General features: G+C 39.4%; 1 long non-coding RNA gene across 1 annotated transcript in view; it reads left to right on the top strand.

Moving 5' to 3' along the window:
- Positions 1 to 1,242: 1,242 nt before the first annotated feature.
- The window catches only part of LOC110257515 (uncharacterized), a 302,560-nt gene continuing 288,287 nt past the window's right edge, over positions 1,243 to 15,515 (top strand). Inside the window, exon 1 of the long non-coding RNA XR_014834370.1 lies at positions 1,243 to 1,390. This is a non-coding gene — a long non-coding RNA (uncharacterized LOC110257515). The remainder of the gene's footprint in view (positions 1,391 to 15,515) is intronic.

The raw sequence follows: 15,515 nt of genomic DNA, 5'->3' as shown, positions 1-15,515 counted from the left end.
TTTCATTAAATGCTGTTCAAGAGAGTCACTAAGTAAAAGGCACATTTTCTATCCTTAAAGACCTCGTGTATTCTAGTCACTAGCACAGAATGGATGAAGTGAAAAGCACAGCCTCATTTGTTATTATCAAATGGCAAAAATAAAACAATTTAGTAAAAAATTTGATGTCTTTTATTCAAGGGAAAATGATCCATGGAATGGGGAGTAAAGTGCCCCCCTCGCCCCCAGTAAGGCATCTTCTGAAGGGATTTTAGGCAAAAGCGAGTTTTACAGAGTGTGAAAAGAGGTAATGCAGAAACAGGCACAACTGACCCTGAGGGCAGGGATTTTATTAGTAGGCTAATGGGTCCTCTTTTCTAAGGTAAGGTGAGCCAGCTGAAGCTGGAGGGCTGAGATTGGCGTGTGCTAGATTTTCGTGGTGGGGAGGTGTTTACTGTAAGTGCAGGCTGAGTCAGATTTCACTCTGTGCCCTGGGCCAGGCCACTGTGGTGGCTTCCATTTTGTGGGTCCCATTGTATATTAACTCACCTTTATCACGATCAGACCCCAAAAGAGGTGAATACTACACCAGAATTGTTCATTCTCTTTCTCCCTTTCCCTCAACATCTAGTTCCCTGCTTATCCCTGTCTTTACAGCATGTCCAACATTAATAGGGACTTAGATTGACCCAGAAACACTTGATGACATAGAGAAAGAGCTTTTTTTAAACCAGCAAGACCACGCCACAACAATGTATAGAAGGAGGAGCAAATATGTCCATTCTATTTGACAAGGCTCCTTTTATGCCTCCCAGTGTTGAAGGAGGGGCTTCGTGTAGGCGATGAACCTCCTTGTTCCACCCTGCCCTGGCTCTTGGTTGTCTCTCAAACCTCTGTGATAGTCCAAGAGGCCTATTTTATTTTTGGTGGTGCCTAGTAGTTGAGGGCTTTCCTAGAGCTGTCCGTGTCTGGAAGGGAAGGCTCTCAGGCAGCAAAAGGATTCAGGCAGATTGGAGGCCAGACCCTCAGGCAGCAGCTTTTAAAACAGGCAGGTACACTCAGTTCTGTGGGACCTCAGCGTAAGCCCAGCGGGCCGCAGAGCCAGGTGATCCAGGGACCTCCCCCCGCCAGGTGCCAGCTGCAGAAATCAAAGCACCAGACGAGTGGCTGAGCTTCTGCCTGGGAGGCGGCGGGAGAGCAGGAAGAGGACGCCCAGGCGGGGAAAAGAAGGATAAAAAGATGGGTCCCGCCAGCTTCCATCTTGGAGAGGATGCGGGCCGCCAGATGCCAGTCAGGCCAGACGCCTGGGGCATCTGGCCTGGGGCCAGGGGCCAAGACCAGCCGGTGAGCCTCCTCCCGTGAAGTCTGGGCATCCCTGGACCTGCTGCCTCTGCCCCGGGTCCTTGAGCAGGTGAGTCTGAGCGCTCGAGCCATTTCTCAGATGCTTATAACTGTGGGTTGTGTGGACTCCAAGCCCGTTGGTTTTCAAAGCTGGATGTTTGGGGGGTGGCGGGGAGGGGGGTGCTTATGTCTCAGGGGCAGGTCTTGGTGTGGAGTTCACATTCACTCCTTGGGAAGAAGCCCCGGGGCTTTTGAGTTCTCTCTGGACTGTGGGGGTGGGGTTCCCCACCAGCTGGCGGCCCAGCCTCTTCCACCCACTTTCACAGGCTTCTCTCCTCTGTCAGATGCATGGAAGTGGCTCAGGCAGTTTTTAGGTTTTTTTTTTTTTTTCAGAGGAGGTTGTTTCCTACGGAGCTGTAGATTGGCTGTGGCTGTGGGAAGAGGTGAATTCAGGATCCTCTTATGTCACCATCTTGAGCCAGAACCCTGATGTTGATTTTTTAGTGCTCAAAATAATAAAAATGACAAATTCGAAACTATTACCACAGTGAGCATGGGGCGAGGAAATTGAGTATATATCTTCATGATTTCCTATCAGACTTTTTATACCCAAGAGACTTTTTATGTCTGCAAGAGATCTAAGTTAATCATTTAAAATTCCAAACCCCAAACTAAACAAAATAATAAAAAAAAACCTGTTAGTTCAAGCATGCGTGGAATAAATGCCAGTTGTTAAAGAAACCAGACACAAGAAGCACCTTAGTTCTTGTGTAATGCTTCTCTTTTAATAAGCATTGTTAATGATAAATATCTGATAATACATGATGTTTATTGAATGAATAAATCCTGAAGTTGTTTTATTTTTTTTTGTTGCAAAAATTATGTATTTTGTGGCTACTCTATAGAAACGATTGATTTTTAGATACTAATTTTAAATTCTAACAGTTTATCTACATATCCTTGATATTTTCTACATATATAATGTGTGTAGGGGTGTGTGTGTGTAAATAATAAAAGTTTTAACTTTTCTCCTCCATATTTATATCTTCCTTCTTCACTACAGTTTGAATAGGAATGGAAAGAAAATATATCCCTGTCTCATTTCTTATCTTAGAGAGCTGTCAATATTTTCCATTAAGAATGATACTGGCTGTCGTTCTTTTTTTAAGCGGTGGGGGATATTTTATTAAAATAAGGAAACTCCCTTTAATTCTTAGTTGCTAAAAGTTTTTTCTTTATTAGGAATCGATGTTGAGTTTAATTCTTTTTCTTCATTCAGTGGAATGATCGTATGATTTTTCGTCTTTAGTCTATGTGTTGGAAAGCTGTTGTCACTATAGAAGTCTGTTCTCCATGTCCATGAGTTTGTTTCTTTTCTTTAGATAGGTTAGTTTGTGCCAGTATTAGATTCCAGATGTAAGTGATATCATATGGTATTTGTCTTTCTCTTTTTGAATTACTTCACTTAGTGTGCGAGTCTGTATTTCCATCCATGTTGCTGCAAATGGCATTATTTTGTTCATTTCTATGGCTGAGTAGTGTTCCATTGTTCATATGTACCACATCTTCTTAATCCATTCATCTGTCAATGGACATTTAGGTTGTTTCCATGCCTTGGCTATTGTGAATAGTGCTGCAGTGAATATAGGGGTGCATGGATCTTTTTCAAGAAAAGTTTTGTCTGGATTGCTGGGTCGTATGGTAGTTCTATATTTAGTTTTCTGAGGAACCTACATACTGTTTTCCACAGTAATTATACCAATTCACATTCCCACCAACAGTGTGGGAGGGTTCCCTTTTCTCCACACCCTCTGCAGCTTTTGTTATTTGTAGATTTACTAATGATTGCCATTCTGACCATTGTGAAGTGGCACCTCATTGTAGTTTTGATTTGCATTTCTCTAGTAATTAGTGATGGTGAGTATTTTTTTCATGTGCCTATTGGCCATCTGCAAGATTTTTTTCAGTGCTAAACATGTCATGGGTACATATGCTGGAAGATGATGGGAGAGAAACATGACCTGGGCTAATGCATTTGAAGCCTGCTATGTACTTTAAAGCAGGGTTATTTTTTAAAAATGCAGGGCTATTTTGGATTTCTTCCAAGTCATTTATTTCTAAAGAACCATAAGAACTTTATTAAATAGGAGTTATCCCGGGCGGTGTTATAATGTCTTTTTAAGCCTCTCAGCCTACTTTTCCCACACAATTTTCTCTCTTCCTGAAAGAATATTTTATCCAGTCCCTCAGGAATTGTCATACTATTTCTCCTTCCCACTACTCCAAAGGCACTAGTATTCGTTTACATCTTGTCACTGTTAGGATCCCATCTCAACTCCACATGGACAAGGTGTCTTTCACCTTAACTAAGGGAATATAAATCATTCTTGAATAAATTGTAATTTCTGAGCCGCTTAAATTTCACTCCGTGGGCTGAGAAGAAGGATGGTCCTTAATTTAGTATAATGTTATTTTAAAGACAGTGTCACAGGTAGCATTTTAGTGAGGTTCATGATTGACTTATAGGGGCCCCCACGTTTTGGTTATGATCAAGTAACTTGGTAAAGAACACCAAAGAAAAATATCTTAATTTTTTTTAATGGCAGGATAGACTTTGGTTTTAAAGATTCCCTCACACTCAAGTCCTGCTATGGAAGACTGCGTAATTTTCTGCTTTCTACTTTGAGAAAAAAAAGAGTCTCGTCTGTCATGATTTGAATCTTAGATTGGTAAATGTGGTATGTTAGTGACTTGGTGGTAAAGCTACATCAAAAAAAAAAAAAAAAAGAAAAAGAAAAAAAGAAAAAAAGAAAAGAATGGCAAAGCATAGTACTGTGATGGCTCCCAATCCTGAAAACCTGATCTGGCCTATTTGCAATTATTTCAGAATGTGAAATAATTTAAAATTTAATTCACGAATAAGGAGCAATGGAAAATACTGTTGTGAAATTAGAGACATGGTGAAAGGGTGTTTGAGCTCCTCAAAGGAGGTTTTCCCTGCTGTGACAGAGGATCCATTCTGGACTTGAGATAACGACAGGTATCTCTTCAGGGTCTGAAATTCCATTAGTGAAATTTGTGTTTCTTTCAGGAGCTTCTTAATGTACCTGAACTACCTGGTAAGCTGACTTATGGGAAATTATTGTCTTATTATCCATCCAAGGTCTGCTAATGATCTTATAACATGTACTTTTTTTTTTTTTTTTGAGAGTACACGTTGCTATTTCATAACTCCTATTATTGTGTACAATCATTCAGCTGAGTGTCAGAAAGGAATTTGAAAGGAGAGCCGATGATATAAAAAGGGAGTTAGACAGCTGAGTGACTGCACTAACTTTTAATATTTGATTGAAGATAATACCCCAGTAATAGAGTATGCTTTGGTCAAGGTTAATGGTTTTCCATGTTAGAGAAGCTCCCTCAATCCCATCTCTATCTGGTAAAGTGTGCACTGAAATTCTGAACATGAGTTGTCTGGAATTCACTGTTTGTTTTTTAGCAATAAAATACCATTAAGAAATGTGTTTATATGTTGGCTCATCTTTACATCTCTTTATTCAGAAGAGTCCTTTACTTTTAAAATAATATGTGAAACCAAATTCATTGCAGTTGAAGACAACTTCAGCATGTCTTACCAGTGTCAAAATCTTTTCTTGTGTATGAAGGTAATAAAAATGATTAAAATAACCATTTATAAAAAAGAAAAAAAAGGAAAGGAAGAAAGAAACCTCTAAGGCAAAAATCTACATTAAACTTTTTCTTCAATCATGCAGCAAACGTTACTCCCCAAATATCAGTCTTTATATTTTAATCTAACCAACATCTTTGGAAAGAAACGTGGTCTCACTGAAAGCAAAGAATGCTGATGTTTAACTGGAATGGCAGGTGTACAGAATGTTTCTGATGTAACCTTTGCTGAGGGAAGAAGCAGCAGTGTTTCTCTGTCACCCAGGACACTTGGAGCAGCAATGCTGTGTGTGTAAACACTATGAAACCAACCATTGGGTGGATGCTGGTCCTTCCAGAGAAAGATCTGCAATTGATGCAAACAAAAGATTCCTCTGACTAAGAAATATTTGTTGTGGCTAGAGTACCATTTTCTTATTGCCTTGCAAAGTATCCCATTTTCAGCTGATAGGAAGCCAAGAGCTAAGTAGTTGTTAGAAGAAACAAATTTCCTCAACCTACTGTTTAATTACTTAAACACGGAGGCCATTAGACTGAAATGTCTTTAGTGCAAGGGTGGCCTGTGTAAGCAAACCAGAATCTTGGCCCATAAGTGCCTCAAAAGGTTAGGAAGTTAAAACACTAACGACAAGCAATCACAAACAGCCAACTAGGCTTTAAGCTATAGCCAATGAATAATTTCTTTGCTTCTGTAGTTTCTCTGTATTAGTCTTTCCCCAGCTCCTGTGGGCAAAGCAGCTCTAAACACTTCTAGTTTGGTGCTGCACATTTGGAATTAATTTTTGCACACACTCTTAAAAATTTTAATATGCCTCCGTTTATTTCTTTTAAACACTATTTTAAATCAAGGAGGATTTTGATGGGATGATTAAGACTGCAGGGGCTGGAGTTCCCGTCGTGGTTCAGTGGTTAATGAACCTGACGACCATCCATGAGGATGCAGGTTCAATCCCCAGCCTTGCTCAGTGGGTTCAGGATCTGGCGTTGCCTTGAGCTGTGGTGTAGATTGCAGATGCGGCTTGGATCCTGTGTTGCTGTGACTGGCAGCTGTAGCTTCTATTCGGCCCCTAAGCTGAGAACCTCAATGTGCCACAGCTGTGGGCCCTAAAAAGACCAAAAAAAAAAAAAAACAAAAACAAAAAACAGGGGCTTTTGTAAGCTCTAATTTCAGTAAGTGCAGCTGGTCCTCGCAGGAGTTGGAAAGGAAAGAATAATCAAGTTTCTTTTTGTGCCTCTGTCTTTTTCTCTGTCTCCGTCACTCTATCTTTCACACACACACACCCTCCATCTTAGATGAACATTAGCTTCATTTTTTTTTAACAGATTTGCTATATATGCATAATTCCCAAGTCCTTCTGGTCTTTTACCTCAAGCTCTCATACAGGCTAATGAAAGCTCTGTGTCCCTAGTTTTAGATTCCAGAAAGAGAGCATCATTTTGGCCCTGTGTCTGCCATCCACACCGAGTCCAGAGTCCATGAGTCTATCATGAGAAACTCATGGACTCTGTGTGAATGCTGGCGCAGATGACCAGCTGTGTGGTCTTAAACACGTCCTTCATTTCTCCGGGTTGCCCTTCTGGGATCCAGGCATGGAAAGAGGCAGCACCTTTAGGGGTAAAGGCCTGAACCAGACAGGGCAGAGTGTGGGGGCAGGTGGAGGTGACAAGAAGGTGATTCTCTGCCTCAGTCCCTGCTTTGAGCTACTTTGGAGGTGCATTTTTGGAATTTTGGAATTAGTTACCTTCAGAGACTGTACGAGACACAGAAGAGAAATAATTTTATTTTCTCTCTGTGTCCTCCCTCCCCACCCTCTGCCCTTTTCTATTTCACTCAGTTTCTTTCCTCTTCCTCTTCCCTTCATCTGCCCTTTAACAGCAAACAAGAGTCTGAGCAGTGCCAAAGATAGACTCTGGTGTTCACACCCGAGACTGTAGGCCAGGCTGAAGGGCAGAAGGAGGGTTAGGAGGGCAGCCCAGCCCGGAAGTCTGACTCACTTGTTCATTTCTATAGTAACTATTATTAGGCTTGAGGAAATGAGCAAATGCCAGCTTTGACCAACTCTGCTTTATTATTGCTGTGAACAATATAACTCTACCTTATTTCTAAACTACCTAAATGGAGATGTTTTAAAGAACTGATTTAAACGATTAGTCAAAATAAACAATATAATAAATACCTCCTACTTATTTACAAAATATGGTAACCCAAGTTGATAATATGGTATTTTTGACTGAGTGCTATTAGTCAATGACAAAAATTCAAGTTATTAGGAACTAATTAAAGGCTGCCTGCAGTCTGAAGGACCAGACCATCACTCCGTATACTCTTTGATATTTTGTTTAAAAAAAATCCATCTCATTCTTTTATAATCACACCCTATGCTGATTGGCCTGGGCCAGAATCAACCTCAAAAGTCCAAGCTAGCTTTGCAGGTAGAAGTGATTCCACAAGCAGAATTTACCATAGGGTCAGGGAGTAGAAGATGCATTTACATTTGTGTCTTTGCTCTTGAATGTCCAAGTCTGCTAATTTAAGGCTCTTTATTAACACCCTGGCCCAGGTCTACCTTCTCAGAGCTGTTTCTCTGCTTGTGTTCAACTCCGTTGCAATGCATGTTCTGTTTTCTTGTCTGTTCTTCATGTTTACCTGTCCATTCTGGGTGGAAAGGGAAATTAAAGCGGGAGGATTGCTTAAGGGGGTATGGAGTCTTTGTCAGCATCCATCCCCAGTGTGGACAAGGCTGAAGGAACTTGGTGAAAAATCTCTTTGCTCAGGCTTCTCTTTTCAGATTCTCTGGATCAGTGCTGTACCTGGTCCTATTTCTCTCCCCGGGTTGATTTCATTGGGTCCTCCATGGATCCACCTGTGCTGTTATCCACCTTTCCTCTTAACACATTGTAGTTGTTTCTGAATTTCCCATCTGCTGCTTGATGACCATGCATCTGGCTCATTTGCTAAGTGTATTCTTCTGGGCTCTTTGACTGGGAATGGTGAGTTTGCGTCTGAAGCTGATAGAAACTTGCTTTTTTTTTTTTTTTTTTTTTGTAGATGCACATTTCCTTTTTTCTGTTTTTATGTTTTGCAATTTGTGCTTTGCCTCTTACTTACCCATTAGCTAGTGTTCATTTGTTTTTAACAGAAATGACTTGACACAATTTGATTTCGGTTTACATTCTTGAATGCACAGGCTAATGGTTGCATATGCAACACAAAGAAAGATGTGTTAAAGTCTTAAAGAACTCCTGAAAATGTTTCTTCTAGAAAATATGTATGGAATCTAAGGACATCATATAAATACTTGATTTGATTTCTCATCAGAATAAAAATATCCATGGTGCCTCTCCCAGACTCCTAGCTTGATAATTTATTACTCAGTTAATGATATAAATAAGCTCATGTGCTACTTTTTTTTATTATATGTTCTTATTATGGTATGCTAATATGGATCCAATGTACACTTCATTCCATGCTTTGTTGACTTACGTGATAATGAGACTGCCATCCTTTATTTGTTCTATCAAGTATTTATAACTTATTCATATATACATATTAGTGCTATGCCACAAGAGTCTATATTCAGTGCTAGCATTCAAAATCTAGGAGACAAAAAATGATTCTTTTGGTATCTCATTTTTAAAATGGTGTATACTAATTAGTAGATGGTACTGTATGCTGCTTTGTGAACAGCAACCAGGGAAAACTGGATCATGCCTCCTTTTGGCTATTGCATTCATTCATGTAGAATGTGAAATCAGATTTAGTGTCTCATATATATTCATTTATTTAAAAAAATCCTTGTGCTCTTGCCAAAGAAACTGAAACAAGTTTCTTCCTGGCAGGGGCTGGGTTACAGTAAATAAAGTTTATTGTACTGTCCAGTCTGCCCATGGCAAATCATTTAGAACATTGACTCTCTCCAATGGTTACAAGGATTTGGAACTTTTCTACATCCAGAATGCAGACAGCTCCTTTGTACCACTAGGGGGTGGTATGTGTAAAGCCACTTAGAATTTTGGTGGGTGCTCGTTTGAATTTATTCTGAGAGATGATTTATGTAGATTGTCTTTGACATACAGGCAATGCAGATAAGTGTTTTGAATGCCTATGACACTGAGTAAGACCTACAGACTGCAATGTAAGTGTAACTTTGCAATTAGTCTAACTTTTAAAAAAGTGAATCTACCTCTAATTCACTTTAATGAATTGATCGAGTACTTTATAAGGGGTTAGGAATAAACCACTTAATTTCAATAATTTGTAATAAAAATTAGATTTCAGTGCTCTAAGAGTAAATGACAAATTGGCAAAGGAAGGTATTCAGTGTGAATTCCTAATTGTTTCAGTAACCAGAGGAAACCAAAGAAGGGTTAGGATACTTGCTACAATGTCTGAGCTTCATATTCCTCACTTGTAAGTGAAGGAGTTGGACTAGTAGATGATCCTGAAGGCCTTGCTAAATGTTTTTCCTATTTAAGGGTTTAAAAGACCTTCAGGGCATCTGAATTCAGCTTCCATTCCTCCATTCTAAGGAGGAATGGAAGCTGAGCAAAAGAAGTCTAGCTTTGAAAGCCTTAGTTCAAAAGTAGAGTGCTTTTTTCCCCCCTTTGCTTGGCCATTTGATGTGATGAACTTTGGCTTACAGCAAAGCAAGCTTGTTCTTCACTGGAGAACTTCGTGGACACATCTGCTTCCATCCATGCTTCAGTGCAGCAGCGTGAATGGTTTCATCCACATTATTAAATAAATGAAGATAGTTTCCTAAGGGGGCTGCTGTCTCCTTTGTCTACTAGTCCTGGAGGAATTGAGCCATGTACAATCATGGATTAAGTAACACACATTGAGTATTGAGGGAAAATGAGTCAGGAAGCTGCCAATAATAGGATCTAGACCATCAACTTCATATTCAACATACTGAAATATTGTTAAAAACTCTTTGCCTTAAACATTTACAAATAATTTAAAAGGTGTTGACTAAACAAACAGAGTTTTTAAAAAACTAGACAAGATAGGGATTTTGAATTTTTTTTGAGCGCAGGAAAAAAACCACCATCTCCCCTGGCTTTCCTGTGCCTTCTTTAAGGCCAGAGGATAGATTTCTCATTCAATACTGTGGCTAGCCTTAGAGCACTGCCATTAAAAAGAAATACAAAATGACTACAAAGCACTTTGTGAATATGGATACTATCCAAGGCTAAATGAAAATCTATAGCAGAAAACAATAACAAAGATTGTACTCCAAGTGGTAGACACATTATTTTAATAATTTAATAAAATTGTAACACACAAGTAAACATATTACTCCTCTGATTTATTGATGGTCAGATAATAGTTGCAATAAGAATGGATGGTTTATGTATTCATGAATTATTCTTCTGCTTAGTTTTTAATTTCTGAAACTAAATGCATGTTTAAGTCACGATTTAGGCTTTCATGCTTGGTGTTTGTTATACAAGAACTCTTCCTTCAGGCTTGAAAATGTAAGTGGAACTTAATTGTGTAATCCAAGCACTTTTCATTTTTAGTGGCCACAACCAGCCAGTGGTGATGAAGGTGCAATTTAGTATTTCAAGACACAATTAAATGTGCATAGTTTGTCATTTGGGTTGGAGAGTTATATGATAATGCAAGGAAATTACCATCAAGTTCTAGTCCTATCTATTGTATCTTTCTTGGAAATATGTTTTTTTACATTTGTCTTAAAGGATTACTTTGTAGAGTGATCATTATGTTGTACACAGCGATTATTAGTGACTTAAGGCCATTTACTCACATGGTATATGTAAGTCATGGATCCTCTAGTATCCATTTAGTAGATGATTACTTGGCTGTTCTAATTATTACTAGAGGAAGTCCAAGTTCCTTATTTGAACTCTAAATGCACAACACACACCCTATGGATGAGAGAAAACTCTCTTATTTGCTTCTATCTTAGATGCACTGGAATTCTCTTGACATTCTGTTTTAACTCCATCTTTTCTAAATCCACTGAGGGTTTCTTACAATTCAGATTTACTTATTGGACTGTTGTGCCTCTTAATGAAATGGAATCAAGTTTTAAGGGACTACTTCTAGACACATGATGGGAAATTGCTGGAAAATGATTACTGCAATGTAGGTAAAGCTTAGTGGGTTGCACTAAGTTAACACTAATCTTTCTGAGTAAGAGAACTTTAATAATAAATGGAAAAATGACCTTTGTGGAAAACAATAAAGATATAAATGACTCTGCTTGAAGTCAAGTCCTAGCTGACCATTTAATAAACTAAGTGACCTTGTGAAAATTGCTTGACATGCTATCTGTACTTCTTTGTCCTAACTGGATAAATGGGGGAACAGCAGTGGTATATCTTTTATAAAGTTGTTGTAAGGAATAATTAACGTTGTCCATGTAAAGCACATGGATCCATGTACAGTGCCAAGCTCATAGATACCCCTCAATGTTGATTAATGGTAGCAGTAAGGTGTTCTTAGCACAGTGCCTAACATGGAGTGGGTTTTTGATAATTGCTAGATGATGCTGAAGACGCATGGAGATTGGACTGTGATCATAATGAAAAGTTATTTTTGTCCCCAGTAGCCCCTTTATAATTCAGCAAGAAAAGCTTTTCTCTGTCATTAAATGAAAACTAAGCAGGTCCGTGACCTTCATGTTCATTCTTAGTAAAGGTAAGAAAAAGTAGGCACAGAATTATGGTTACTTTAAGGCATTAAATAGTTAAGTCACAAAGGTAGTATTCTGTCTAAGGTTTGCATTAAAATTTTACACTCTGATCAAAGTTCCAATTTCATCCTCTCTTTCTGCTCCTTCTGAGGTCTGTGACTGGTTGACCATGTGCCTCAGGTGGGAAGGGGGGTATGAGATGCCATGTAGCCTTCTTATTTTCCTCTTCTCTTGTGTAAGAAAACACCAGGGATGAAGCAGGGGAGGGAGGGATGAATAGGGGATGGATCCGTCAAATTCCTGCCTGAAAGATAACTGAACCTGGCATGAACTAGCTTCTTTTCAGACTCTAGGAGATGTTTAGACCTGGTTCTTTCTCTAGCGGCCATCCCTTTGGTGAGCCACTGCCTCCTCAGCCTGCCTGTGGGGGCATATTCTGTGCATGCCTTCTCCCCAGTGCAGTCCCCATCACCACCCAGCCCACCTCCAGGTCGTCATTTTAGCCGAGTTTGAAATGCCTCCAGGCGCAGTTTCTTTTTCTTAAGCCCACATCTAGTCCACAAGGAACAATCACTCATTCCTGGCCCCCACTGTTGGTAGGAGTGGGGTTACTTACCAAACCCTCTTCTTCACCTTTCCCTCTCTAGTCTGTGTGTCAGGTGTATGCCAGACATCACAGAATCTTCTAGCTGCAGGCAACAGATCCCAAGCTTTGCAAGTGGTTCCTTGGAAGCTTCCTGTATTTAGCTGAAGGGAAGGAAGAAATGGTAGTCCTTGCTTTGTCTTTCTGCCTCACCACACAGACTCTTGCCCCCTTGAAGAAGGGTGGAGACCCACTCAGGAGAGCTACTCTCTCCAGAAAATACTCTCATAAACGTTTCAACACTTTCACATTTTTAAACTAGATAAGGAGGGATTAAAAGCAATGAGAGGAGCTCCCATCATGGCTCAGCGGTTAATGAACCTGACTGGTATCCATGAAAACACGGATACTACCTGGCCTTGCTCAGTGGGTTGGGAATCTGGCATTGCCATGAGCTGTGGTGTAGGTTACTGTGGCTGTGATGTAGGCCGGCAGCTGTAGCTCTGATTCAGCCTCTAGCCTGGAAACTTCCATATGCCATGGATGCAGGCCTAAAAAGACAAAAAAAAAAAAATCAATGGAATAGTTTTATGTTACCGACTTTGGAATTTCTACTAGTGTTAGAATGGCTCTATATTACTATAGAAATAATAATAGTAACAACTATAACAATAAACATTTATTGAATGCTCACTATTGCCAGATATTGTATATATGCTATTTTATTTAATCCAGTAAAAAGAAAATTCTGCTATAAAATAGGTCCTAATCTCTAATTAAAAAAATAAAGATATTGAAGCATTGAGAGCTTTAGTTCCACGTTCAAAGCCACATGGCTAGTTAAGGGCCAGACATTTAAATTGCAAGGGACACACTTAACCACATTGCAAACTGCTTCTTCATTATTATTGAATGAATTAGTGATTATATTAGTCTCACTTTCCATTATGCCCTAGGATTTTGCACAGCTCCTGACAGAAGACAGGCTTCAGTTTTTTTATTGAATGAGTGAAAAGAAAACACAAGTGATGAAAATCTAAAGATTCTGTAAAATATTTAGAATGGATAGGCAACAGGGTCCTGCTGTATAGCACTGTGTGTGTGTGTGTGTGTGTGTGTGTGTGTGTAGTACTAGTCACTATGCTTTATGGCAGAAACTGGCACAATGTTGTAAATCAACTACTCTTCAAAAAAAAAAAAAAGGGAAGAAAGAGTCTATAAAACAGATTGTAGTCCTTTTTAAGGGCAAAACTTTTTTTTCCATAATTGAGTCAACATACGAATTTGGGAGCAGGGCCCAATTCAACCCATAATACATGGTAATAACTAACGATCTCATGACATGGAATGACAATTTCTTTTTATGCTATCCTCCCAAATTTGTGTTGCCAACTAATATGCGAAAACGGTGGTGGTATTTTTCAATGCAGAATTAAAACTACAGCTCAGTTTCCCTGGGAGAAACACGTGCTCAGAATTGTTCACCCTCGTTTTACAAACAGGTTTTCTTTGTTGAATGTGCAGTCCTTGTAACTTACAATGACTAACAGACTGTTGGAAGAAATGGGATCAGAATCGGCATTCTCTGATCTTCTAGGACAGATTATTCCAGGAACCTGAGTGTGTAGCACACCACAGCAAGGTCAGCAGTGAACAGAGCTCCCCTCAGCACTGAGAAAAGAATGAGGCTCATTAGTCTGTTACTCTGCAGATTCCTTATTCATTTAAAAAAGCGTCAGAGTCTTAGTCCTTTTTTGGTTCCACTAAAGCTTACTCTTCTCTGTAGAACTCTCCTTTGATTTCTTAGTTTTTAGAATTTTCTTGGCAGGGTTTCCTAAGGCTCTTAACTTCTTCTTAATAACCCATTTTGGAACTTCCCATGATAAATACTTTTCACAGTTAGTCATTGTAAACATCCTATGCCTTCTGTTTATTTAATTCCTCTCTAGGCCTCATCAAATCTACATTTTTTTACCTTAAAAAAGTAAGCACTATCACATTTATATTTGTTTAAGAAAGATAATGCTTTTGAGTCCAGGCTGTTTAGCCCCAGACTTCCTGAGTTTGAAATCTAGTTTTCTTTATTTAAAATCAGCATGTTTTGAGAAAGTTATCTAACTGCTCTGTCTTAGCTTTCTTATCTGTAAAATGAGGGTAAAATAAGATGTTAAGATTCAAGGAACTAATGTATTCAAAAAAGGGTTTAGAATGCTGCTTGGTACAGAGAAACACTCAATGAAATTAGCGGCCATTATTCTTGTATTTTTTGTTTTTATGGTGTAGCTGTGGATATCCCTGGGCGATTTAGGAAGCTTCATGTTCCCCCTCCTCATTATTCAGAATCAGCCACTGGGGGCTCATGACCAAGTTTCAGTAAAAACAAACTTCTGAAAGCTTGCACAGGCAGACTCTGGGCTCCTGGCTTTGCCTTTGTCCATTCCTTCCAAGCTGGGAATGTGACTTGAGTCATGTAAGATCAGCTTTCATACCCCTTTGTCCCCACCCCCAACTCCTGACCACTAGCTGGTAGTAAAGATACTAGACTTACGGGTATAGCTTTTTCTTCATGTTTATGAACGTGGGCTTCCTTGCATGGTACTGGGAAGCTGTTTTGGTTTACTTTAGGCAAAGTCTCCTCTTCTCCTTTGGAACTCTCTGCCATAGTTCACCTACCACCAGGAGATCCTTGAGTGTCCTACTGTGCAGATATCTTTGTGTCCTTAAAATGCTCAGAGCCATCCTGGAGGAACCCTCCCTGGGCTGGTCTCCTCAAAGGACATCAGAAATCATAGCAAACCGACGTGATGGTAAGATGATAAACAAAAAGAAGGAAGAAAAAAAAGACAGGCGGTTTGGGAGGGTAAGTCAATATGCCAAGGAGACGTTGGTATCAGAACTGATGATTTAAGAAACATCTTGCTTGATGGCACAGACTTTGGGCTAAGTCAGGGTGATTTGAATCATAGGGCAGGCTTCTCAACTCTGCTAAACTTCTGTCTCCTGATACGTGCAATGAAGTCAGTTACATTTCCTACTTTATAGATTTATTGCTTCTATCTATTCTGTTTTCATCTATTATCTCTTTCTTTCTATCGTCTCTCTAGTTATAACTTCATCTGGGTCCTTGCACAGTATAAGTAATCAATAAATAGATTGTGAAAAAAAGAAAAAGTGGTATATCTCTTACTCAAGACATCTAGGCTGACCAATCCTGGCTCTCTCTTTACTTGTGCTGTGCACTAGCTATCAGACATTTGTACTTA

Source organism: Sus scrofa, chromosome 18 (genome assembly GCF_054392235.1).
Source record: "Sus scrofa isolate SSC_HxYL_T2T_F1_AM1 chromosome 18, Sscrofa_HxYL_maternal_Yorkshire_Landrace_v2.0, whole genome shotgun sequence".
NCBI classification, from domain to species: Eukaryota; Metazoa; Chordata; class Mammalia; order Artiodactyla; family Suidae; genus Sus; species Sus scrofa.
Note: the sequence above shows the minus strand (reverse complement) of the source record. Positions and strands in the feature narration are given on the sequence as shown.